This window comes from Bufo bufo, chromosome 2 (genome assembly GCF_905171765.1).
Source record: "Bufo bufo chromosome 2, aBufBuf1.1, whole genome shotgun sequence".
NCBI lineage: Eukaryota > Metazoa > Chordata > Amphibia > Anura > Bufonidae > Bufo > Bufo bufo.
The window spans coordinates 699,357,686-699,369,898 of record NC_053390.1 but is presented as its reverse complement, the minus strand read 5'-3'; the positions used below and the strand labels follow the sequence as shown (position 1 = coordinate 699,369,898).

General features: G+C 42.9%; 1 protein-coding gene across 6 annotated transcripts in view; it reads right to left on the bottom strand.

The window, feature by feature from the left end:
* TENM3 (teneurin transmembrane protein 3) overlaps positions 1-12,213 on the bottom strand; it is a 1,407,247-nt gene that overhangs the window by 1,228,278 nt on the left and 166,756 nt on the right. The window lies entirely within an intron of this gene.

Below are 12,213 nucleotides of genomic sequence, written 5' to 3'. Positions count from 1 at the left end.
GACACACTGTTATGGGGGATCTGTGGATGGCACTGTTATGGGGGATCTGTGGATGGCACTATTATGGGGGGATCTCTGGATGGGACTGTTATGGGGGATCTGTGGATGGCACTGTTATAGGCAGGGCCGGTTCTAGGTGAAATGGGGCCCTGGGGCGATAAACAATAAGGCCCCCCCCCATGACACTTGATGACTTTTACAGAAGAAACTGTATATTGTGTGGCACAGTGTATGCTATATGTGTATAACAAACATATTTCATATGAAAACTTACAACTACTTGGCTTGACCCTTGGTGATCTCGGACACCACTTCCACACTTTGGCTGAGGGGCTCGGCGGAGCTGATGTGTTTTATCCTAATGAGAAAGATTTCATAATAAGGATTTGGAGAAGGGGCAGAGGGGTAGCAGAGCAGAGAGAGGCTGGTGCTGCTACTAGGGGGCTCATACCATGGGGGAGTAATAAAGCCCACCATAATGCCCCCCCCAGTAGAAATAATTCTCCTTATAATGTGACAGTGCAAAAAATACCTCCTTGTAATGCCCCAAGTTGAGCTAATGTCCCCATAGTGCCCCCATAATGTGCCAGTATAAAATACCCCTATATAGTGCCCCAGTAGATGCCCTCAGTGTCCCCCAAAATTTGTAAGTATAAAATACCCCTTCTCAGTGTCCCCCGTAGATGACCCCATAGTACTCCTCTCCCACCTTCCCCATAGTACCCACCATAATGTGTCCCAGTATAAAATGCCCCTATATAGAGCCCCCATATAAAATAACCATTCTTTGTGGCCTCAGTAGATGCCCCTATAGTGCCCACCAATAATGTGCCAGTAAGAAGTGCCCCCAATGTGCCAGTAAGGAGTGCCCCCATAGATGTCCCCCAATAATGTGCCAGTAGCCAGAGCCCCCCCTATATCATGTGCCAGTAGCCAGAGCCCCCCCTATATCATGTGCCAATAGCCAGAGGCCCCCCTATATCATGTGCCAGTAGCCAGAGCCCCGCCTATATCATGTGCCAGTAGCCTGAGCCCCCCCTATCATGTGCCAGTAGCCTGGGCCCCCATCAACATGTTCCAGTAGCCATAGGCCCCCCTATCATGTGCCAGTAGCCTGAGCCCCCCGTCATGTGCCAGTAGCCATAGGCCCCCCTATCATGTGCCAGTAACCTGAGCCCCCCCCATCAACACTTGCCAGTAGCCATAGGCCCCCTATCATGTGCCAGTAGCCATAGGGCCCTCCTATAATGTGCCAGTAGCCATAGGGCCCCCCTATAATGTGCCAGTAGCCAGAGCCCCCCTTATGTGCCAGTAGCCAGAGCCCCCCCATCATGTGCCAGTAGCCTGAGCCCCCCCATCAACATGTGCCAGTAGCCAAAGGCCCCCTATCATGTGCCAGTAGCCATAGAGCCCCCCCTATCATGTCCCAGTAGCCACAGGCCCCCTGATCATGTGCCAGTAGCCAGAGCCCCCCATCATGTGCCAGTAGCGACCAGTATTGACAAAGAAAACCACTTATACTTACCTCCTTTGCAGCGATGTGATGCAGGCCTTTTCCGGCCTGTGTCCCGCGTTGTACGGCTCAGGGCTCAGGCGGCTGATGACGTCATCGCGCTGCCTGCGCCGGCCTCTGATAGGCTGCAGGCTCTAGGCCGGCAGCCTATCAGAGGAAGGGGAAGGAACACACCTCTCCATCCCCTGCCTTGCTGCACAGCCATCTGTATCGCTGTCCTGAGGGCGGCGATACAGATGACTGGAGATGAGCGCTTCCACAATGGAAGCGCTCATCTCCGTGTGACTGTCCTGCCTATAGTTAGTTGCGCCCCTTGCCTCTATGGAAGCGCCGGCCCTGGTTATAGGGGATCTGTGGATGGCACTGTTATAGGGGATCTGTGGATGGCACTGCTATGGGGGATCTGTGGATGGCACTGTTATGGGGGATCTGTGGATGGCACTGTTATGGGGGCATCTGTGGATGACACATATATAGCATCTTATGCTATATATATATATATATATATATATATATATATATATGTCATCCACAGATATCCCCCATAACAGTGTCCCTGTGTACAGTAAATAGTGACCCTAATACAAGTGGGGTCTGGCAACTGGTGTTAAAATCACTGCGGGGCTCGGTGAGGAAGCGAGTGACTGGCCAGCCTGCCTGCAAGTACGGGCATTCAATAGTGAGTACTAAGGTACGCGGATTGCGCTACCTTGTAGTTTAAATATGGATTGCCTACAGTTAACATATCAATTACCTACAGTTTACATCTGAATACTTGTGTGTGCGGGGCCTGGTGTAAGAGTACAGTGACTGCACTGGGCCCCGCCGCGAGTTGCCTCCAGCCCCTCCTCCCTCCCCTCTGATACACCGCAGCATCGCAGCCTGAGATGTTAAAATGGCAGCATTCACCACATAAGACGCACTGACATTTCCCCCCCACTTTTGGGGGGGGAGTGCATCTTATGGAGGAAAAAAATACGGTACATGCAATTTTAAAAGTATTTAGATCCAGGAGTGGGATTGAAAACTGTAGAATATTATTCATGGGACAACCTCTTTGAATAATTTTGCGATATAATTCTATGTAAAATATAAAGAGTTAGGCCTAGCTTCTCTGTCCTTTGTAGTCAGTTGTTATCACTGCACCAAACCATATCTGCTTAGCCATTTTGCCTCCGGTGACCACAGTGTGGCACCAGGATCAATACATATGCCCCACTGGGTTTGGTTCAAGGATTTTAACTAAACAGTGCAAGCTGGAAAATGTTAAAAAGTGGGCAAATTACTATTATGGACCATTTGCGACATTACTGACAGTCTAGTGGCTTTTCTAATCATTAGGTAAAATGAAAGACTTTAAGAAGTTTTCAGTCTGACACATGGCTTGTTGCTGATCTATTTATTTTAGATTCCATCTAATCCAGTATTTTATCAGATTAAGACACAATCTCATGGTGGCGGGTAAATTCTACAGCTTAGCAAGAATTTTACAGTACACCGATTAACTAGTCATGTGCATCGCATCAGTATTTTCTGTGCAGGACTTATGGCAGAATATATATATATATATATATATATATATATATACACTGCTCAAAAAAATAAAGGGAACACAAAAATAACACATCCTAGATCTGAATGAATTAAATATTCTTCTGAAATACTTTGTTCTTTACATAGTTGAATGTGCTGACAACAAAATCACACAAAAAAAAAATATGGAAATCAAATTTTTTAACCCATGGAGGTCTGGATTTGGAGTCACCCTCAAAATTAAAGTGGAAAAACGCTCTACAGGCTGATCCAACTTTGATGTAATGTCCTTAAAACAAGTCAAAATGAGGCTCAGTAGTGTGTGTGGCCTCCACGTGCCTGTATGACCTCCCTACAACGCCTGTGCATGCTCCTGATGAGGTGGCAGATGGTCTCTTGAGGGATCTCCACCCAGACCTGGACTAAAGCATCTGCCAACTCCTGGACAGTCTGTGGTGCAACGTGACGTTGGTGGATAGAGCGAGACGTGATGTCCCAGATGTGCTCAATTGGATTCAGGTCTGGGGAACGGGCGGGCCAGTCCATAGCATCAATGCCTTCGTCTTGCAGGAACTGCTGACACACTCCAGCCACATGAGGTCTAGCATTGTCTTGCATTAGGAGGAACCCAAAGCCAACCGCACCAGCATATGGTCTCACAAGGGGTCTGAGGATCTCATCTCGGTACCTAATGGCAGTCAGGCTACCTCTGGCGAGCACATGGAGGGCTGTGCGGCCCTCCACAGAAATGCCACCCCACACCATTACTGACCCAATGCCAAACCGGTCATGCTGGAGGATGTTGCAGGCATCAGAACATTCTCCACGGCGTCTCCAGACTCTGTCACATCTGTCACATGTGCTCAGTGTGAACCTGCTTTCATCTGTGAAGAGCACAGGGAGCCAGTGGCGAATTTGCCAATCTTGCTGTTTTCTGGCAAATGCCAAACGTCCTGCACGGTGTTGAGCTGTAAGCACAACCCCCACCTGTGGACGTCGGGCCCTAATATCACCCTCATGGAGTCTGTTTCTGACCGTTTGAGCAGACACATGCACATTTGTGGCCTGCTGGAGGTCATTTTGCAGGGCTCTGGCGGTGCTCCTCCTGTTCCTCCTTGCACAAAGGCGGAGGTAGCGGTCCTGCTGCTGGGTTGTTGCCCTCCTACGGCCTCCTCCACTTCTCCTGATGTACTGGCCTGTCTCCTGGTAGCGCCTCCATGCTCTGGACACTACGCTGACAGACACAGCAAACCTTCTTGCCACAGCTCGCATTGATGTGCCATCCTGGATAAGCTGCACTACCTGAGCCACTTGTGTGGGTTGTAGACTCCGTCTCATGCTACCACTAGAGTGAAAGCATCGGCAGCATTCAAAAGTGACCAAAACATCAGCCAGAAAGCATAGGAACTGAGACGTGGTCAGGTCACCACCTGCAGAACCACTCCTTTATTGGGGGTGTCTTGCTAATTGCCTATAATTTCCACCTGTTGTCTATCCCATTTGCACAACAGCATGTGAAATTGATTGTCACTCAGTGTTGCTTCCTAAGTGGACAGTTTGATTTCACAGAAGTGTGATTGACTTGGAGTTACATTGTGTTGTTTAAGTGTTCCCTTTATTTTTTTGAGCAGTGTATATATATATATATCTTTTTGACTGGTTTACAAAGACATATTTGTTCAAAACAACAATTGAACAGATCAATTAAAAATGACCAGCCACAAATTAAGAAGTGCTGAATATAGAAAAATAATATACTGATAGGGAAGATGGAGATCATTTGATGTCCTCTTAGCCTTCTTCTGTCATGGTATGCATCATACGTGGAATGAAGTTAGAGTATGTGCCCGTGGCAAATTTTTTATTAGAGCCCATTCACACGAATGTATCTATTTCGTGGTCCGCAAAACTCAGATCCGCAAAAAATATGGATCACATCCGTGTGACATCACTGTTGCATCCATTTTTTTGTGGATTCATTGTAATAATGTATATTCTTGTCTGAAAAATGGACAAAAAAATCTTTTTTTTGCGGGGCTGAGGAACGAACATAAGAATGCGGACAGCACATGGTGTCATGGATTTTTAATCTAGCAGATTTTTAATCTGTATCACGGGATAAGGACAGTTGACATGACCATTCTTAGTGCGGTTTCTGTGCTGAAACGTCACAAAGCACCTACATGTGGATTAGCCCTATTGAATGGGGTTAGTCCGCGGGTAGATTCAGTGGCAGTGCAAACTGCAAACTGAGCCAGAAATCTGAGGATCAGCCTTGTATCTCTGTATGACAGATTTCTTCAATGTGTAATTCTACCATATGAGCATGCCCCTATTCTGATAATAGAAGTATATTAGGGGATTGCTAAAATGTACAATGACTTTTGCTGTTCTGCATATCTATTTTGTAAAACTCTATAGAGTGACATTAGTCAACTATAGATGACTATGATTTTCTATCCAAAGGCATCCTGCAAAATGCTGCACAGAATAATTTGTAAAGTTTATGGATGACATATGCACTGTATTCCTATATATCTTTCTTAGTTATACTTTAAAAGGAAGGTTCAAACATGCTGTGGATAAAGTCTTATACACTCACCTAAAGAATTATTAGGAACACCTGTTCTATTTCTCATTAATGCAATTATCTAGTCAACCAATCACATGGCAGTTGCTTCAATTCATTTAGGGGGGTGGTCCTGGTCAAGACAATCTCCTGAACTCCAAACAGAATGTTAGAATGGGAAAGAAAGGTGATTTAAGCAATTTTGAGCGTGGCATGGTTGTTGGTGCCAGACGGGCCGGTCTGAGTATTTCACAATCTGCTCAGTTACTGGGATTTTCACACACAACCATTTCTAGGGTTTACAAAGAATGGTGTTAAAAGGGAAAAACATCCAGTATGCGGAAGTCCTGTGGGCAAAAATGCCTTGTGGATGCTAGAGGTCAGAGGAGAATGGGCCGACTGATTCAAGCTGATAGAAGAGCAACGTTGACTGAAATAACCACTCGTTACAACCGAGGTATGCAGCAAAGCATTTGTGAAGCCACAACACGCACAACCTTTAGGCGGATGGGCTACAACAGCAGAAGACCCCACCGGGTACCACTCATCTCCACTACAAATAGGAAAAAGAGGCTACAATTTGCACAAGCTCACCAAAATTGGACTGTTGAAGACTGGAAAAATGTTGCCTGGTCTGATGAGTCTTGATTTCTGTTGAGATATTCAAATGGTAGAGTCTGAATTTGGCGTAAACAGAATGAGAACATGTATCCATCCTCTGATGGCTACTTCCAGCAGGATAATGCACCATGTCACAAAGCTCGAATCATTTCAAATTGGTTTCTTGAACATGACAATGAGTTAACTGTACTAAAATGGCCCCACAGTCACCAGATCTCAACCCAATAGAGCATCTTTGGGATGTGGTCGAACGGGAGCTTCGTGCCCTGGATGTGCATCCCTCAAATCTCCATCAACTGCAAGATGCTATCATATCAATATGGGCCAACATTTCTAAAGAATGCTATCAGCACCTTGTTGAATCAATGCCACGTAGAATTAAGGCAGTTCTGAAGGCAAAAGGGGGTCCAACACCGTATTAGTATGGTGTTCCTAATAATTCTTTAGGTGAGTGTATACTGTACTTTATTTCATTTGCAGAGAGTATGGTAAATCCATGTTCCTTTACAAATACAGTAAGTCTTCTCACGCCGATTAAGGCACTCTCTCCTCAAGGAGAGATAGTACCCCACACATCCTGACTTGGCCTCTCACCCAGTTAATCCAGTACTCTCTGCACTGCACTGATGAGGGGCAATCACTCTAAAACAGCTGTCTGAGATATGTCTTAAAGGGAACTTGTCACCATGTTCTGACATATAAAACCAAATGTACCTTAATGCTTGCTTACCCTGATAGTTCCCAGCGATCGGTCCATAATCTTCTCAGGACTAAGCTGTCCTATTTTATTGCCCTATAATGCTTTCCTGCATGTTATGCTAATTTATTTATTTAGTGCACTTATATAGCGCTACTATATTTCACACCGCTTTACAGACATTAGCATCACTCTGTACCCAGTATTAACAGAAGAGTCATATCTTACATGCTTGACCAGAGAAGAGTCATATTTTCTCTGAGTCAAGCTCCTCAGCTCCGCCTAAGAAACGCCCCTACAGATAAAATCTCACGTGAGCTTCCTTGCTTCAAGTTAAGGTAAGCACTCCCCCTAACCATCCCCTCTTTTGCTAGATTGACAGTCTGCAGTGTGGCCGGGATCGCATAAGTCTTGCGCATGCGTGGTGCGCTCCATGGTAAGACACAATCCTGTCTCCGGCTGCCACTGCGCATGCGCGAGACTTGTGCCATCCCGGCCGCGCTGCAGGCTGTCAATCTAACAAAAGAGGGGACGGTTAGGGGACATGCTTACCTAGACTCGAAGCAAGGAAGCCTCATTTGCAATACGACCTGCAAGGGAATAAAAATTGTTTTACAGCGATCATGCGCCTCAGACATCTTACACAAGAACATCATTAGAAGCCGGATGTTAACAGCTTTAAGGTACTGCTGGCGGTTTATGATCCATTTTGGTGCTGACAGGTTCCCTTTAAGGCCTATTTAGGGGGTTGGACATTGACTTGTGAGATAGCTGCCTTATATCTGGGGGCAGTAGAGGAAGAGCTTGTGGAGAGCTCATTTGCATCCCTTTATTCCCAAGATTCCAGAGGAGGATGTATAGCCTGTAAGTCTCCTCACCCCAAATAAGGTGCTCTCCACCCAAGGAGAGAGAGTACCTCCCAGATCCTTTACAAATATAGTAGCATACATTACAAAAAAAAAAAAAAAGCCCTTGTATTAAGTTTAACCCTTGAACATTAGCTAGAAGAAATATATTCAACAGGCTATATGAACAAACAGGCTACATTTGGGGGCTAATGGTTATTTTATGAGTTGGGCATTGTTAACCAGACCCAAATCATTTTTATTTAGGGTAACATCTCATGGGACTTTTATAGGATATCCAGGTTTTTAACTCATCCAAACATGGAGATATCTGCTGTGAAAAAATTATTTGCCACCATCAAATAACATCACTCCCATGCACATGTACATTTGTGGACTTTAGCTATTATTTATATGAGCAGCTATGGGGCTTCACCAACACCGTTCATCTCTCACATACATTATAGCTGGAAGAGCGCTTAGGCAATGCGACGTTTGAATTCATGGTTGATCTCACTTATAGTTGTCCAAAGGAGGATTATCACCTTATTCACATGACCACTGAATAATTGTGTGCCCACATTGGAAACTCCCATCATACAACTGGCATCCTTCCCTTTTCAATACCAAATAGGGGGAATATGAATTGCTTGGACATTTTGTAAGTATCTTCTGAACCATCTGAAAATGTTCTGATAACCAAGAACATTTCTTTACAGCCCCCAGACCTAGCACAGTGGTCCCATGTCAAGCATATAAGAAATATTTTTTAGCTTCCCCTAATACTGTATATATTCATGGATCTTTACCCAGTTGATACAAGAAAACATTTGATGGGTTTCTCTATCACCAGCACTTGTTAATGAATGATCCATCTTACAGTATAACCTCACATTCCCTGGTACTTCCTACATAAAGCTATGTTTTCTTTCCCTTCTGTTCTTTAGTACGTCATATTTCTCTTATCTTATGATTAGTTCATTAAACATAACATACACTAATAACTAAAAACATGTTTGGCTGTTCTTCTATTCAACATTTCCTTTCTTTTAATATAAAATCTATATGATTTAGTTAATTGTGGAGCACATCCTCTGTCTGAGCTTTATTACCGCATCAATCCTTCCAATTTCATTGTAAAATGCACACTTTTCTGTTAATGAACTCTCTTTAACAAGTCTTCTCTATGTTTTGTGGCGTTATTTACACCTTTGTTTTATATTATGTCACATTTCAGATATATCTTTGGTTCTAATTTGGACTTTTGGGGATTGCACAAAATATCTGCCTGTCACTTCCTTCATTATGTTATTAAACTTCATAGGAAATGGCGCACACTTATTTATGCTGCAGTAATGCAAAACGTCAAAGAATAGGAAGGCATACATTAGGACAGATTGCCAGATGTATGGCGTAAATACTGAAGAAACTGCGATCCTGGCTATACTTTATGATCTCTGTAGCCTATGTATCAACAGAATTTGTCATTGCTCTGAAAGGGTTTTAGTTTAACCACTGAAAAGGAATCAGTTTTTGTTTTCATGAATAATATTAAATAGCTTATTCTACAAAAGAAAATATATCTAAACAGATTGAAAGTAAGGAAGAGCTTCTCATTACACTATGCTAATATAATATTCTCGGTGTAATACACTATGCCTATTTTATCTCATGGTCTATGTTTCTTTACTATACTGTTGAGTGTAGGTTTTGTATTGGTATGTGTGACAGAGAAGACTTCTACCGTGAAGCCTGACATAGACATTGTGATTTTGTGCATATCAGATTAATCTAGAAAATCAGATTTTACTAAAGCCTATATGCAAAAACTTCCCACTCTAAAGGATATAGGATTATTTAACAATTGCTATAAATTACCATCACATCTCTGCACTGCCCCATGATATTATTGCTCATATCTTATATGGCAGAGACACTCTTGGACTACTTTAATATGGTTAAATGGGTTTTCTGAAAGTTAACTATTGAGGATCTAACATAAGTATAGGTCATCAATATCTGATTGGTGGGAGTTCAACTCCTGGCCCTCTTCCAACCAGGTATTGTAAAGAGCTGCTGCTGCATTTGGAGGAGAGCTGCAGCCTCTTCCTCAGCCCATGATACTCATCCATTGGTCATACTCCCTTTCTGCAGTTCAATCCCTTTCAAGTGAATGGAATGGAGCTACAATACTAAGCATAGCCAGTATACAATATACAGTATGGAGCTGTGCTTGATATACTATAAAAAGGCTATAGCACATGTCATATCAATTCTGTGTATATATTTCTGTCTAACTTTACACTATCTATACATTGGTTTATTTTGAACCAACGTTTTGCGGCAATTTTGGCACAGGCTGTTTAGGCAGGTTGTTTAGACATTTTAAATTGTGCCTCTCATCTTCTAAGCCATGCTCCTTTCTCATTAAACTGCATCCTTTGTTTAGAGAGACAAAAAAATGCCTAAAGTACATAATTAATGTGGTACAAGGTATGTATGACCGTTTTTCTGAAACAAATTGAGTCACAATTTAGGAGCATTTGACTATGTAAATCCCCCACCACATATGGTCAATTAATAAGCCAAGGAATATAACACACTACATGATATAATGTTTCGACCCAAATAAAGTGCAAGTGCATGAACTCAAATCACATGTACATACTAAGGCAGCCCAAGCAATTCATATACAAATGTGTAGCCATACCAAGAAGCCGTCTCCTCCTGCGTCCCGACGCGCGTTTCGCTAATGCTTCATCAGGGGGTAAATGTCCAACCATATGCCTGTATTTCACCATTAGCCTGTACCTCCTGCTAAGGCATTGTTAGCCTTGTTTATGCTATTACCACCAACCATTTTAATACTGTGATTTCTTGTTTTATCATGCATTAATAAATACTGATTTTATTGTTTTCTATTCGGATTTGCCTTCTTTTAGTGTTATCATTAGTCAAGGTCTAATATGTTATTTATGACTCACCCTATAAGAAAAAAAGGGTAAATATAGACACCATAAGGACAATGTATAATGTTAAATTTACTGATGTGTGGCTTATTTTATGTTGCCATCTGGACACTGGTACACATTAGGTTTGTAGCATCACTAAATGGTGTAATTAGTCACATTAAAGGATATTATGGGCAAGCACTCATCCTCACACTCCTTTAAAAAAAATAAATAAATACCACGCCTATGTTACCATATGTGACAATCAGAGAGCAAGTATGTTCTGTGATTGATGGGGAGGAGATGAAAACCTGCACTAAAGTTCATGTTACCCCTACCCCAGGGGTCATGTACAGTAGGTACACAGGGACGGGAGGATCTATATTTCTCCACAGCGTGTCAGCACCACTGTATGACATCTAGAGATATGAACCAGCTTGTTTTAAAGCTAACAATATACAAAGTTGCCAGAAATAGAACCTATAAGTATTACTTGTAGATCTCACAGCCTGATTTATAAATGCCCTGGCTGTATGATGGATAGCAAGTGAATCTGGTCTTGTATGAAACCTTAAATTGTCATCCTTAAAGAGGACCTTTCACCACTCCTGACCTGCCTATTTTAATAGCTACATGCATATCCCAAGTACTAACAATTCTGGAGCATCTATTTTTATGTCTCTATGTTGTGCCATTCCTTTATTATTTGCACTAGAAGTTATGAATGGATTGCTATTAGCCCTCAGTAAGGGTACAGAGGGGTGGTAACCAGTTGGGGGGATATACCTGCACAGTCTGAAAATGGCAGCACTGATGGAATAGAGTCAGTCTGTACAGAAACACCCCCCTAACTGGTTACCTTCTCTCTGTACCCTTACTGAAGGCTAATAAAAATTAATTTAAAACTTCTAGTAGAAATAATAAAAGAAATGGCATAACATGAGACATAAGAAAAAATGTTTCAGAATTGTTATTACATGGAAAAATGAATTTCAGGAGTGGTGAAAGGTCCTAATTAAAACAAGATCTGTTTCATATCTGGGGGGGGGGGGGGTCTTTTTTTCCAGAAAAGGAGTGAAAAGTTGAGAGCTTTCGTATTTAGTCACACCTTCTATGTTTAATTAGGCCAATTATTGATGCTGCAACCCATATGTTTACCACAATCAAGACCTGTGATTGTCAGCTTTAAAACAGGAACAGGCTCATATCTCTAGATGCTATACAGTCTGAGATATTCCAGGTTGAAGCAGCCCCCTTGCTCAGACAGCAACAGGCTAAGTCAGGGATGCTCAACCTGTGGCCATCCAGCTGTTGTAAAACTACAACTCCCACCATACCCTTCTGTAGGCTGATAGCTATAGGTTGTCTCGGAATGATGGGAGTTGTAGTTTTGCAACAGCTGGAGGGCTGCAGGTTGAGCATGCCTGGTCTAAGTTATTGAAGAAAAAAATACTGACTGGTCAGGCCCCCTTTATATGGCTGTT